The following is a 15,678-nucleotide window of genomic DNA, read 5'->3' as shown; positions in this document are numbered from 1 at the left end:
GGGGAGAGGGTCTAAAAGTCTTTATAGAACTTCTGGACATGGCTATAGTAATGCATGGAATTATAAAATAAGATTTGAGGTAATCTAACCAAATGAATTATTATTTACCCTGTCCAGTGCCCCATGATTGTAGAAAGTCTGGTCTTTGAGATAAGTTAGAGATGGATAATGTTAGAAATGCAATAACAGAAAGATTTTGGTAGCTATTTCAATGTTGGGGAGAAAAGAAAGCAATAAGAAAGGACACCAAGGTTTGGGGCCTGGATTATAAATGAATGGTTATGTTTCCTGGAGTGATTAAGAAGCTAAGTAGAGGGGAAAGTGAATTGCGTACTGCAGGGGAAAACAAGTTTGTGACTTAAAGAATATTTTAAAGTAGCAGCTAGCCGGTAGTTTTCTAAACATATTGATATCCCTGGCTTACTTCTATATGGGAGAGGGACCCCACTCATTCTCCTTATATGAGACTATAACTTTTTATTATTCATTTTACTGTTTGTCATTTATTGAGTTGTTTCTACCCAGTGTGTTTACAGCTCACATAAAATACTGAAGACAATCAAATATACAGAAACAAGGCTGGAAAATGCAACTCCCCCACTGAAAATGGCATTAGTATCTAGTAGCAGCTGCACACTGTAAAACAACTGGAATCACCTCGGATAGAAGGCAAATAAAAAACAAGGGAAATGAGTATACAGATGCCTCAATGGAAAACTTATTTTTTAATAGGAGGTGGTTCTAAACGGGCCATCGGGAAAAGAGGGTAAGTTGTCTAGATGAGAAACTAGATAACCCATCAAGAATGGAATGCAGAGAAGAAAAAGGTAAAGTTCTCATGGGAACAGGATATAAAACTGATGACAATGGGGCCTTCGTAGAAAATGAAGAGCAACATAACAATGTGTGCTGTGTATTTGCATAAACTACAAAGAACTTGGCACCGTCTGCATCTTCCACATCACAATCATAAACGAGGAAGTAAGAAAAAGAGGGTTTTAAGCAGCCAAAGTAGGGGCTGGAGTATTCAACTTTATTTAAGAGAGTCCCCAGGACCTCACTCTACAAATAATTTCAATAAGCTCAGCTACTATCTCTTTTTCCAAACCCAACCATTTAAAATGAGATTCAGACTCAACATTTACATGTTATCTTCTACAGTCATAGTTCACACTTGTTGAGCATTAACTATGCACCAAGCACTGTTCTAAATTCCATATGGATCAACTCATTTATCACCATTGCAACCTAACGGGTAAGGACTAGGATTATCCTCACTTTACAGATGAGGAGATTGGAACACAGAGACATTTGTAAAAGTACCCAAAATCACCCACCTGCTAAGTGGTAGAGTTGGGATATGAACCCAAGCTAGTCAAGTTCCTCCATCCTTTAACAACTAGGCCAGCCTTTCTCAAACTTGAGTGTTAAATCAAAGTAATGTAAAGGGCTTTTTTTTTTTTTAAAGTAGGCTCCACATCCAACGCAGGGCTTGAATTCACAACCCTGAGATCAAGAGTCCCATGCTCCACCAACTGAGCCAACCAGGTGCCCCTAAAGGACTTTTTTTTTTTTTTTTTTTGCTCCAGTCAATGAAAGGGAAACTTTATTGAGGCCCCAGGCCCTTGGGGCTCGGGCAGGAAGCTGCCCTGTGGGCAAAGGAAGAGCCGGTGGAGGGGCCTCATTTGACCTTCTTTTTGGGGCGCAGGTTGTTGGTGTGGCCGCACTTCTTCTTGCGGCAGTTGACAGCACGGGGGTGCAGGCGAGCGTAACACTTGCAGCAGATCATCTTGTCACAGTTGTATTTCTGGGCCAGCTGGCAGAGGGAAGGCTCAATGATGCCACCCCGGAGGCGAAGCACCAAGTGCAGGGTGGACTCTTTCTGGATATTATAGTCTGACAGAGTACGGCCATCTTCCAGCTGTTTGCCCGCAAAAATCAGACGCTGCTAGTCAGGCGGGATGCCCTCCTTGTCTTGGATTTTGGCTTTGACATTCTCAATAGTGTCACTGGGCTCGACCTCGAGGGTGATGGTCTTGCCCGTCAGGGTCTTCACAAAGATCTGCATCTCTGCGTCTGCTGGCGCGAATCCGCAAGGCCGCCGCCACCAAACCACTCGACCACCTCCTTGAAGAAAAAGAGGCCCCTAAAGGACTTTTAAAACACAGGATGCTGAGCTCTACCCTCACAGTTTCTGATTCAGTATGTCTGGGGTGGGGCCAGAGACGTTATATTTCTATCAAGTTCCCTGATAATGTCAGTTTGCTAGAGCTGCCATAACAAATTACAACAGACTGGGTGGCTTAAATAACAGAAATTTATTTTCTCACGGTTCTGGAACCTTAAAGTCTGAGATCAAGGTATAGGCGGAGTTGGTTTCTTTTGAGGCCTCTCTCCTTGGTTTATAAGACGGCTGTCTTCTCCCTGTATCTGCGCATGGTCATCCTTCTGTGTGTCTGGGTCCTAATTTCTTCCTCCAGGGACACTAGTCATAATGGATTAGGGCTCATGCTCTTGGGCTTATTTTAATTACCTCTATAAAACCTATCTCCAGGTACAATCACATTCTGAAGTACCTGAAGTTAGGGCTTCAACATATGAATGGAGGAGAAGCGGGGAACATGATTCAGCCCGTAACACCAGGTGATGCTGATGTTGATGCTGTTGGTCCAGGTTCCACAACTGCAGAACGACTGAACCAGGCAATACTACGTGCCATGGCCTGTCCTGGGTAGTTTTACGTATGTTTTCTCACTTCAGCTATTATATCATTTAATCCTCACATGAGAAAAATAGCATTATTCTTATTGTCTCAAGAAAATTGAGAATCAGAGATGTTAAATAACTTTCCTCAAACCATACAGCTGCTGTAGCCGACACTGTTGGCTGTACTATTACTACTGGCACCATTTTCTACTCACAACACTTTGGACACTAAATGTCTGGATTTTCCACACCAAGTAATTCTCTAATTCCATACAGACACCAACAGGATGTCCTGCAATTAATTCAATTCTGACACTACCTGGCATTGGCGGAGACCCCAAAAGTTAAGGGCTCAGTCCCACAAGACTGCCCCACTTCAGATACCAGCTGAAAGTAGTGGGTGCTCAGGTTACCCACACTTCTGTCTGGCTAGGCTACAAGTCAGAAGTTCCCATGACCCCCTCCTCAGTTTTGAGAATTTGCTATAATGGATCACAGAACTCAGGAAAGCATTTTACTTACTATTATCGTTTTATTATAAAGGACACAATTGAAGAGCCAGATGAAGAGGTACATAGGGCAAGGTTCCACAAGGATCCCAAGCACAGGAGTTTCTGTTCCTAAGGAATCTGGGATGTACTACCCTCCTGGCACACGGATGTGTTCACCAACCCAGAAACTGTCCTGACCCTTTCATTTAGGTATTATATTGAGGTTCTATTATGTAGGTATGATTGACTAAATCATTGGCCATTTGTGATTAACTCAATGCCTAGCCTCTCCTCCCCAGAGGTTAGGGATGGGAGTTGGGATGAAAATTGCAACCCTCTAATCACATGGTTGCTTCTTCTGGCAAACAAGCCTCCATCCTAGAGCTATCTAGGGGCTTTCAGCCACCAATTATCTCATTAACATAAATTCAGGTGTGGTTAAAAGAAAAACAAAAAACACTCCTATCACCTCTATCACTAAGAAAATTCCAAGGGTTTAGAAGTCCTGTTCCAAGAACCAGAGATGAATACCAAATATATATTTCTTACTATATCACAATACCTCAGCTATGTACTCAGCATACTTCTCCCTTTCCTCTTTTCTAACAGAATCTGATTTTATGTAGGTGTCCACCTCTCTCCCATACATTCATGTGCTTCTATGGGGGCAAAGACCCAGCCCATCCCAGGAACTGGTTCAGACACAGGCATGTGATAGAATTCTGGCCAACTGGATGTGAAGGAAAGCCTCATGAAAGGACTTTGAGGAAAGGTTCCTGTGTATAAGAGACAGAAACAATAAAGTAGAAGGTCTCTTTCCTTCCCTGATATTGTCATGACTGGATATAATGCCTGAATTAGCTGCAACCCTCTTGCTACCAGCCTGAGGCTGAAACCTGCTGAGCTGAGAGGAAAAAATAAAAAAGAACTCCTCAGTCCTTGATGACATTGCTGAAGGGCTGGATAGAACAAACTTCAGCTCCCTTTCTCTAGACTCTATACTATGTGAGCCATTCGTTCCTTTACTGTTTGAAACAGTCTGAGTCAGGGTTTCTCTCCCTTGCAGCCAAAGGCATCCTATCTGATTCAGCTGGTAAACAGGGGTGTTAAGATTTGACTTACATGCATGTAGGAGGGAAGTAATAGCTAAAAGAAGAGCAAGGCTGGAGCCAGAATAAATTTGCAATACAAGAACTTAAAAAGCTTGGCAAATGCTTTCACAAAAGGACAGATACTGTATGATTCCACATATATGAGATATCTAGAGTAGTCAAAATGAAAACAGAGAGTAGAATGATGGTTGCCAAGGGCTGGGTGAGGGGGACATGGGGAGTTGTTTGATGAGCACAGAGTTTCAGTTTTGCAAGATGAAAAAGTTCTACTTAACTGTTATGCAACAATGTGAATAAACATTACTAAACAATATACCTTAAAAAGGTTAAGAGGGTAAACTTTATATTATATGGATTTTTTTATGCAATTAAAAAAATAGCTTGACAAACTGGAGTCATTTATGCTCACACTTCAGAGGCCTGAAGACATTATTATATAGAACACTGGCCTTGTTCCCATCTTAAAGCCTTTGCACTGGTTGTTCCTCTGCCTAGAATGCTCTTCCCCCACATCTGTATATTGCCACATCTCTCACTGCTTTCAAATCTTCAAATGTCCCTTTCTCAATAAAGCCTACTCTGACCACCGTATTGAATATTGCAACCTACCTGCCCTCCTGTCCCCCAGCAATCTTCATTCCCCTTACCTTGCTCTATTTTTTCTTTCTTTCTTATTATCACTTTCTAACATGTTATATAATTTACTTATTTTATTATTTATTGTCTGCCTCCTCCATCAAAAAGATAAGATCCACAAGAGCTAGGATCTTTGGGGTGCCTGGGTGGCTCAGTTGGTTATGCATCTGCCTTCAGCTCAGGTCGTGATCCTAGGGTCCTGGGATGGAACCCTGCTTCAGGATCCCTGCTAAGTAGAAGTCTGCTTCTCCCTCTCCCTCTGCCTGCCACTCCCCCTGCCTGTGCTCTCTCTCTGTCAAATAAATAAATAAAATCTTAAAAAAAAAAAAAGAGCTAGGATCTTTATCTGCTTTGCTCCCTAGTGTGTCCCAAATACCTAGACTAATGCCTAGCACATTGCTGACACTCAATAAATATCTGTTGAAAGAATGAATGAGCATTGGTTTTCATCACGGTAATTATAAGTCATCTGCTAAAAATTTTGGATACATTGACATTATAAAATAAAACATGAAAAGTGACTTCTGTGCTAAAACAGCAGATCCAGTTTTGCTCCTGCCCCTAATCCTACAAAGACTATAACCAAGAATATATGAGAACAGGAGACAATAGCCCCAAAATGTGGGAAACTAGAGAGCAGACAGACCAATGGTAACCAACTTTTCAGATATGAGAAGTTTAATCCTAAGGTAGCACTGAGAATCAACCTAATTTGTACCATAGAAAGCTCAAGAGAATTAAAACAAGCAGTACCAAGTACCTCTGAAAAGGAAGCAGGGACTGGGAGTTATGAAAAGGAACATTTGGGGAAAGCTACCTGAGAAGTCTGATCCCTGCATCCCTCCCTACTGCACTCTCTTGGCAAGGGTCCTCTCCTACCCTGTCGTGGTATATTCTCTGGAGAGGGTAAAAGAGTGAATTCTTGGACTTTAGGAACTGGGTACTGTACCAAAATAGGGGGATTCAATGACTAAAAGCATGTTGAATGCTGAATATTCCCAGAACACTGGCAGACTTACATTCTTCAAGCAGATTAGAAGAGTTTTTTCTTGAACAATCTGACCAGCCAATGGGGAAATATCTAAAGATCTTAACATCTGGGGTTGCCTATCAAATGGCTCAATGAGATCACTGTACAGTAAAACTCAAAACGGACAAACCCCATCCAAGTGCTCAGAGCTTCTAATTATATTTTTAATCCCCATTTTTAAAATAAGCAGACAATCAAGGATTCATCAAAAAAAGATTCTAAAATATCACAATATACAGAAACTTAAATAAATATTCACCAGACAACTGGGGTAGGTCTCGAACATGGAAGATAGAGGCCAGAAATGAACAAAAAATAACTTGTAAGAAATGGGCTATGTAGAGAGAATACTTTAAAAATTACCCCCCAAAAATGACCTTATTACTATACTCAGAAAGATAAGATGCTGCCTTTGTGTAAAAAAATCAGGATGCTATTCTTTTAAAAGATTATTCAGAGAACAAAAAAGTGCTTTGGGAAATAAACAGGATGGCAGAAATGAGAATCTCAATTGAAAGATTAGAAGATAAAGTAGAAAAAATCTCCCAAAAGCAGTTCAAAAAGGCAAGGAGATGGAAAATGGAGAAAAACGATTAAAATATTAGAAGACCAACTCAGAAAGGCCAATATTGGAATAATAAGAATTCAAGAAAGAGAGCAGAAAGAAAATGAAGAGTATCATCAGAGAAAGTTTTCAAGAAAATACCCCAGCACTAAGTTACATGAGTTTCCTGATTGAAAGGCCTGCTGAGTGTCCAGCACAAGGGTAAATTTAGACCTATAGGATGACACACATTGTGAAATTCCAGAGCATTAGGAACAAAGAGAAGGATGAATGGTAACCTATTAGCAAACTTCTACCGCAAACTTCTTTTTCCCAGGGAAAAAAGAATCACATACAAAGGATTAGGAATCACAACGGTGCTTCAAACCTCTTAACAGCAACACCTAGAATGGGTCTCTGGGGGCCTACCCATAGTCATTTTACTGATCCCTAAATGTATAGTTTGGAATGGACACATTTGGTAATTGATAGAACCCCACACTGGTTCCTGTCATGATAGGAACACACAAGACAAGCAAGGCCAAGGTCAAGCCCTGACTGATTTGATCGGTAAAGATATAAAAAGCCACTTTTAGATTTTGACAGTTTGTTATTAAATAGTGAAAAGAAGAATAAGCTAAAGATGCCAGCTCCCCGTGATCCTTGTCCTACACACCAAAAAGGATGACACTGAAACAAAAGGGACCAGATGACTGCAATATGAGTTATAGACATCATGTTGCTGTGGAGTCACTTCTGGACTCCACTGATGCAGTCCACATTGTGTAGATGCACTGGTGAGAAGGGCATGACAGAGTCCCATACCGCATTAGACAGCATCCTAGGGGAGATAGGGAAGCAAGTAGGAGATGGCCTTGCAGCCCCTTCTGTTCTAGGATGATCACACGGCATTTTTCCAAGACTCAGATTAGCTGCAGTTCAAGTCAGCCCTTGCCTATATGGTTTATTTGGATACCTGCAAGGTTGCTTCCCCAGTCCTCAACTATGAGAGTAAATCATAAACATTATCATATCTCTAGGGAAAATGGCAGAGATTAGTGTAACCCTTAGAGACCTCATAGTTGACCATCCCCATCATATTTCTATTTTCACCAATTGGCTCCTGCAAAAAGCAGATCCAGGAAACTGATGGTAGACTACTGCAAATTCAAGCAAGTAGTTACAGCTGTGCTATCTTTTTTTTTTTTTAAAGATTTTATTTATTTGACAGAGAGAGACACAGCGAGAGCAGGAACACAAGCAGGGGGAGTGGGAGAGGGAGAAGCAGGCTTCCCGCCGAGCAGGGAGCCCGACGTGGGACTCGATCCCAGGACCCCGGGACCATGACCTGAGCCGAAGGCAGACGCTTAACGACTGAGCCACCCAGGCGCCCCACAGCTGTGCTATCTTTATTAGAGTACATTCACAAGACCTCAGGCACATTGTATATGGTCACTGATCTGGCAAATTCTTCTTTTCCATCACTATTAAGAAAGCCAGAAGCAAGAGTTTATATTTACAGTCTTCCCCCCAGAGCTATGTCCTAAATAAGATTAATCCATTGAGACAAGGAGATCAAAGCAAGGAAGAAGTACATGTAGAGGCTTCATAAGCAATGGAAAGATTAAAAAGTAAGATCCGTACTTTAGCAAAAGGACAATAATGTGTATTCAGATTTCTGACCATCAGTTCATATATTAGGACTACAATTAACTGAGGGAATAAAAGCACCAACCAGCCATGGTCTGGAGGAGGCTCACTTCCATGAAATTCATGATTCCCCACCAAACAAGTCCTTACAATCCCCAGAAATAATACCAAATACTAAATAACTTCCAGGACTATTTAATCTTTCCTGTTCTCAAATCACCAATCTCTCTTTTCTCCCTCCCCTACAGCCACACCCACCATTCATGACTTAGCCTCTTCTTAGAGAAAACAGAACTCATAAAATGGGAGTTCTTTCCTTTTCCTGAAACCAAACATCTACAGCTATCCTAGCATCCTCTCCTTCAGAAAGGCAGTGTTCTTAACCAATGTAAGAGGTTAAGAACATGGATTCTGGAACCACACTCCCTGAATTCAAATATATCTTTTAATGGCTCTGTAACCATAGGCAAGTTACTTCACATCTTTTTGCCTCAACTTCCCCATATGTAAAAAGATTGTAATATTATCTCTCTGATAATATTGGTATAACAATTGAGTTACAGAGGCAAGGGGAAAATGGCTGAGTAGGAAGTACTGAGCTCACCTCCTCCCACGGACACATAAAGGATACAACTAAATATAGAGCAACTTTCTGAAAATGACCTGAAGACAAACATAACAGCTCTTCCACAGCTGAAAATATAAAGAAAAAGCCACATCCAAAGGGTAGGAGGGAGAGAGAGGCATCTGGTCAGGAACCAAACCCAAAAATACTTTTAGGACATGTGTAGAGAAGCAGGGATCTGTAAGAACTTTACCCAGGAACAGAAGTGCTGGTGGGCACCATTTCTCTTCCCCTCCTTTATCTTAGCTGGCCCAACAGTGGTGGGTGCCAGTTCTGACACTCTCCCTCCACCTTGCCAGGACCACTCAAACTACCCTGATGTTCCCCTGCAGACCTGCCCCACCCAACCCACATATTCCAGCAGGTACCATTTCCCCAAAGTGGCTACCATCCTGCCACACCCAACAGACAGCCTTGACCAGGACCAGTGCTCCTCCAAAATGATTTCCACCCAGGGGAAAGGAGGAAAGGCAGCCCCACCCATCAGCACATCTACAATAGTTATAGCCCAGTTACAACAGGAGGGTACACACAGCCCACACAGGGAATACCCTTGGAGTGCCTGGTTCAGGTAACCAGGGTGGGTTGTGCTTCTGGGTCCCATAAGACACCTTCTTTATATGGCCACTACTTTCAAGACATGGAGACGTAGCTGACCTTCCTAACACACAGAAACAACATGCCAAATGAAAGAACAAGACAAAACCTCAGAAAGAGAACTAAAGCGGGGCGCCTGGCTGGCTCAGTCAGAAGAGCATGTGACTCTTGATCTCAGGGTCATGAGTTTGAGCCCCACGAGGGGTGTAGAGATTACTTAAAATAAAACTAAAAAAAAAAAAGAAGAAAAACTAAATGAAACAGAGATAAGCAATCGACCTAATAAAGAGGTCAAAGTAATGGTCCATAAGGGTGCTCAACGAAGTTGGGAGAACAGTGGATGAATTCAATGAAAACTTTAACAAAGATATAAAAAAGAACCAATCAGATCTAAAAAATACAATAACTGAAATGAAAAATACACTAGAGGGAATCAACAGCAGATTAGAAGATTGAGAAGAACAGATCAGGAATCTGGAAGATGGGTAATGAAAATCACCCAAGCTGAACAGCAAAAAGAATTTTTAAAAATGAAGAATTTTAAGGGACCTCTGGAAAAACATCAAGCATACTAAATTTCACATTATAGGGGTCCCATAAAGAGAACAGAGAGAGAAAGGGACAGAAAACTTGTTTGAAGAAATAATAGCTGAAAACTTCCCTAACCTGGGGAAAAACAGACATCCAGATCCAGGAAGCACAGAAAGCCCCAGACAAGATGAACCCAAAGAGGCCAGACGAAGACACATAATAACTAAAATGTTAAAAATTAAAGATAAAGACAGAACCTTAAAAGCCACAAGAGAGAAGCAACTAGTTACCTATAAGAGAAACCCCATAAGGCTATCAGCTGATTTTTCAGGAGAAATTTTGCAGGCCAGAAGAGAGTGGCATGATATGTTCTAAGTGCTGAAAGGAAAAAACCAACAACCAAGAATACTCTATGTGATAAAGTTATCATTCAGAATTGAAGGAGAAACGAAAAATTCCCAAAGGGGTTTATCACCACCAAACCAGACTTACAAGAAATACTAAAGGGACTTATTTATGTGGAAAAGAAAAAATCATAACTAGAAGTAAAAAAAAACTATGAAAGAAAAATTTCACTGGTAAAAGCAAACATATGGTAAAGGTAATAGATCAATCATTAATGTAGCTATTATGAAGGTTAAAAAGATAAAAGTAGTAAAAATCAACTACATTTACAGTAATTAGCTAAAGGATACACAAAATGAAAAGACCTAAAATATAACATCAAAAACATAAAATGTGGAAGGGGTGTAAAAATGTAGTGCCTTTAGAATGTGTTTGAACTTAAGCGACCATCAACTTAAAATAGACCGCTATGTACACAGGCTGTTATACATGAACCACGTGGTAACCACAAACCAAAATTCTATAACAGGTACACAAAAAATAAAGAGAAAGCAATCCAAGCATAACACTAAAAAAATTCATTAATTCACCAGGGAAGAGAGCAAGATAAGAAAAAAGGAATAGAAAAGAACTACAAAAACAACCAGACATTTAATAAAATGACAATAAGTACACATCTAACAAAATGACAATAAGTATACACCTAACAATAATAACTTTAAAGGTAAATGGACTAAACACTCCAATCAAAACACAAAGGGTGACTAAATGGGTAAAGAACAAGACCTACAAGAGACTCATTTCAGATCTCGTCACATACAGACCAAAAGTGAAGGGATGGAAAAAGATATTCCATTCAAATGGAAGTGAAGAAAAAACTGGTGTACCAATACTTATATCAGATAAAATACACTTTACTATTTTTTAAAGATTTTATTTATTTATTTGACAGAGAGAAAGAGCACAAGCAGGGGGAGCAGCAGGCAGGGGGAGAGGGAGAAGCAGGCTCCCCAACAAGCAGAGAGCCTGACGTGGGGCTCAATCCCAGGACCCTGGAATCATGACCTGAGCCAGGTCAAGATCAGCCATTAAGGCAGATGCTTAACCGACTGAGCCACCCAGGAACCCCAGACAAAATAGACTTTAAAACAAAGACTATAACAAGTAACAAAGAAGGGCATCACATAATAGAGGGATCAATCCAACAAGAGGATATAACATTTGTGAATATTTATGCACCCACAAAGGAGCACCTAAACATGTAAAGCAAATGTTGTAAGACTTAAAGGGAGAAATTGACAAGGAATATAATAATAGTAAGAGACTTTAATACCCCACTTACACCAGTGGATAGAGCATCCAAACAGAAAATCAACAAGGAAACAGTGGTTTTAAATGACACATTTGACCAGATGGACTTAACAGATATATAGAGAACATTTCATCCCAAAACAGCAAAAAACACATTCTTTTCAAATGCACATGGAACATTCTCCAGGACAGATCACATGTGAGGCCAAAAAACAAGTCTCAGTCAATTTAAGAAGACTACAATCGTATCAAACATTCTTTCCAACCACAATGGTACAAAACTAGAAATCAGTTACAAGAAAAAAGCTAGAATAATACCCACAAACATGGAAAATAAAAACAAACTACTAAACAACTATGGGTTAACAAAGAATTGAAGAGAAAATTAAAGAATACTTTGAGACAAATGAAAATGGAAACAAAATGGTCCAAAATCTTTGGGATACAGTAAGCAATTCTAAGAAGAAAGATTATAGCAATTCAGGTCCACCTCAAGAACCAAGAAAAATGTCAAATAAACAATATCATCTTACAACTAAAGGAGCTAGAAAAGAGAATAACCAAAGCCCAAAGTTAGTAGAAGAAATGAAATAATAAAGATGAGAGTAGAAATAAACAAAATGAACAAAAAACAATATAAAAGATGAATGAAACTAAGAAGTGTTCCCTGAAAAGATAAACAAAATTGATAAACCTTTAGCCATACTCTCAAGAAATAAAAGAGAGAGCTCAAATAAATGAAAGAAATCAGATGAAAGACAACTTACAACTGAGACCACAGAAATACAATTATGAGACTAGAAAATTATGCCAACAAAATGGACAACAAAAAAGAAATAAATTCCTAGAAACACACAATCTACCAAGACTGAATTATGAAGAAATAAAATATCTGAACAGACTGATTACTAGTAATGAAATTGAATCAATACAAAAACTCCCAACAAAGAGAAGTCCAGATAGCTTAACAAGTGAATTCTACCAAATATTTTAAAAGTTAATTCCTATCCTTCTCAAGCTATTCCAAAATATAGAAGAGGAAAGAATACTTCCAAATTCATCCCTATGAGGCCAACATTACCTGATACCAAAACCAAACGACCCCACAAAAAAAGAAAGTTATAGGACAATATCCCCGACGAACATAAATGCAAAAATCTTCAACAAATATTAGCAAATCTAATTCAACAACACATTAAAAGGATTATAAACGATGATCAACTGGGATTTATTCTAAGGATGCAAGGGATGGTTCAACATCCACAAATCAATCAATGTGATATATCACATCAACAAAATAAAGGATAAAAACCATACGATCATCTCAATAGATACAGAAAAGGCATTTGACAAAATTCAACATCCATTCATGATAAAAACTTTCAGCAAAGTGGGTATAGAGGGAAGGTCATTTATGACAAACCCACAGCTAACATCATACTCAATAGTGAAAAGCTAAACGCTTTTCCCCTAAGATCAGAAACAAGACAAGGATGCCCACTGCCACCACTTTCATTCAACTGAAAGTCCTACCCACAGCAATCACACAACAAAAAGAAATAAAAGGCATCCAAACTGGCAAGAAAGAAGTAAAATTTTCACTATTTGCAGATGACATGATACTATATGAGAAAACCTTAAAGACTCCACCAAAGAACTATTAAAACTGATAAAGGGAATCAGTAAAGTTGCAAGATACAAAATTAATATATAGAAATATATTGCATTTGTATACACCAATAACAACCTAGCAGAAAGAGAAATTAAGGGGCGCCTGGGTGGCTCAGTCTTTAAACGTCTGCCTTCAGCTCAGGTCATGATCCCAGGGTCCTGGGATCAAGCCCGGTGTCAGGCTCCCTGCTCTGTGGGAAGCCTGCTTCTCCCTCTCCCATTTCCCCTGCTTGTGTTCCTGCTCTTGCTGTCTCTCTTTCTCTCTGTCAAATAAATAAATAAAATCTTAAAAAAAAAAAAAAGAAAGAAATTAAGAAAACAATCTCATTTGGGCGCCTGGGTGGCTCAGTTGGTTAAGCGACTGCCTTCAGCTCAGGTCATGATCCTGGAGTCCCGGGATCGAGTCCCACATCGGGCTCCCTGCTCAGCGGGGGGGTCTGCTTCTCCCTCTGACCCTCTTCCCTCTCGTGCTCTCATTCTCTCTCTCTCAAATAAATAAATAAAATCTTTAAAAAAAAACAAAAAAAGAAAACAATCCCATTTATAATTACATCAAAAAGAATAAAATATCTAGGAATAAATTTAACCAAGAAGGTGAAAGACCTACACTCTGAAAACTATAAAACATTGATAAAAGAAATTGAAGACAACATAAATAAATGGAAAGATGCTCAGAGATTAGAAGAATTGATATTGTTGGGGCGCCTGTGTGGCTCAGTCGTTAAGCATCTGCCTTCAGCTCAGGTCATGATCCCAGGGTCCTGGGATCGAGCCCTGCATTGGGCTCCCTGCTCAATGGGAAGCCTGCTTCTCCCTCTCCTACTCCCCTGCTTGTGTTCCCTCTCTCACTGTGTCTCTCTCTGTCAAATGAATAAAATCTTAAAAAAAAAGAATTGATATTATTAAAATGTCTATACTACCCAAAACAATCTATAGGTTCAGTGCAATTCCTAGCAATATACCAATAGCACTTTTCACATCACTAGAATGAATAATCCTAAAATTTGTATAGTACCAAAAAATATGCCAAATAGCCAAAGGAATCTTGAGAAAAGCAAAGCTTTTCTAGGAGGTATCACGTTCCTAGATTTCAAACTATAGTACAAAACTATAGTAATCAAAGAGTATGGCAGTGGCACAAAAACAGACACATATATCAATGAAACAGAACAGAGATCCCAGGAATAAACCCAAGCTTATATGGTCAATTAATCTACAACAAAGGAGACAACAATATACAATGGAGAAAATATAGTCTCTTCAATAAATGGCACTGAGCAAACAGGACAGCTACTCGAAAAAGAATAAAAATGGACTGCTTTTTTACACCACAGGCAAAAATAAACTCAAAATGGATTAAAGACCTAAATATAGGACCTGAAACTATAAAAATCCTAGAAGAAAACAGGCAGTAATCTCTTTAACATCACATTTTTCCAGATATTTTTCCTCAGACAAGGGAAACAAAAGCAAAAATAAACTATTGGGACTACACCAAAAAAAAAAAAAAAAAGGCTTTAACACACAAAGGAAACCATCAACGAAACAAAAAGGCAGCCTACTGAATAGAAGATATTTGCAAATGATGTATCTGATAAGGGATTACTATTCAAAATATATAAAGAATTTATATAACTCAACGCCCTCCAAAAATCTGATTAAAACAGGCAGAGGACCTGAACAGATATTTTTCCAAAGACATACAAATGACCAACAGATACATGAAAAGATGCTCAATATCACTAATCATCAGGAAAATGCAAATCAAAGCCACAGTAAGATATCATCTCACACCTGTCAGAATGGCTAGTATCAAAAAGACAAGAAATAACAAGTGTTAGCAAGGATGTGGATACAAGGAATGCTTGGGCACTGTGGGTGGGAATGTAAATTGGTGCAACCATTATGGAAAACAGTACGGAGTTCCCTCAAAAAATCAAAAATAGTACTACCATATGATTCAGTAATTCCACTCTGGGTATTGACCCAAAGAAAATGAAAACCCTAATTAAAAAAAGATATATGCACTTCTATGTTCACTGCAGCATTATTTACAATAGCCAAGACATGGAAGCAACCTAAGTGTCCACTGATAGATGAGTGGACAAAGACAATGTGGTATATACACAATGGAATATTTCTCAACCATAAAAAGAATGAAATTTTGCCATCTAGGGCAACATGGGTAGACCTAGAGGGCATTATGCTGAGTGAAATAAGTCAGATGGAGGAAGACAAATATTATATGATTTTAGTTATATGTAGAATCTAAAAAAGAAAAGAACAAAATGTAGAATCATAAATACAGAGAACAAACCGGTGGTTGCCAGAGGGGAGAGGGTGAAGGGATGGGCAAAACAGGTAAAGGGGATTAAGAGGTACAAACTTCCAGTTATAAAATAAGTTGTTGGCAGTGGGGGTGCCTGGGT

The 15,678-nt window shown here is 39.4% G+C and overlaps 1 long non-coding RNA gene and 1 pseudogene across 2 annotated transcripts in view; both read right to left on the bottom strand.

Annotated features, from left to right (window-relative positions):
• LOC113919284 overlaps positions 1–15,678 on the bottom strand; it is an 86,614-nt gene that overhangs the window by 68,286 nt on the left and 2,650 nt on the right. The gene's annotated exons all lie outside the window — the stretch shown is intronic.
• On the bottom strand, positions 1,585–2,137 carry LOC113919283 (annotated as a pseudogene).

This window comes from Zalophus californianus, chromosome 3 (assembly GCF_009762305.2).
Source record: "Zalophus californianus isolate mZalCal1 chromosome 3, mZalCal1.pri.v2, whole genome shotgun sequence".
Taxonomy (NCBI): domain Eukaryota; kingdom Metazoa; phylum Chordata; class Mammalia; order Carnivora; family Otariidae; genus Zalophus; species Zalophus californianus.
The sequence above is the reverse complement of the archived record's forward strand: the minus strand, read 5'-3'. Positions and strand labels throughout refer to the sequence as shown.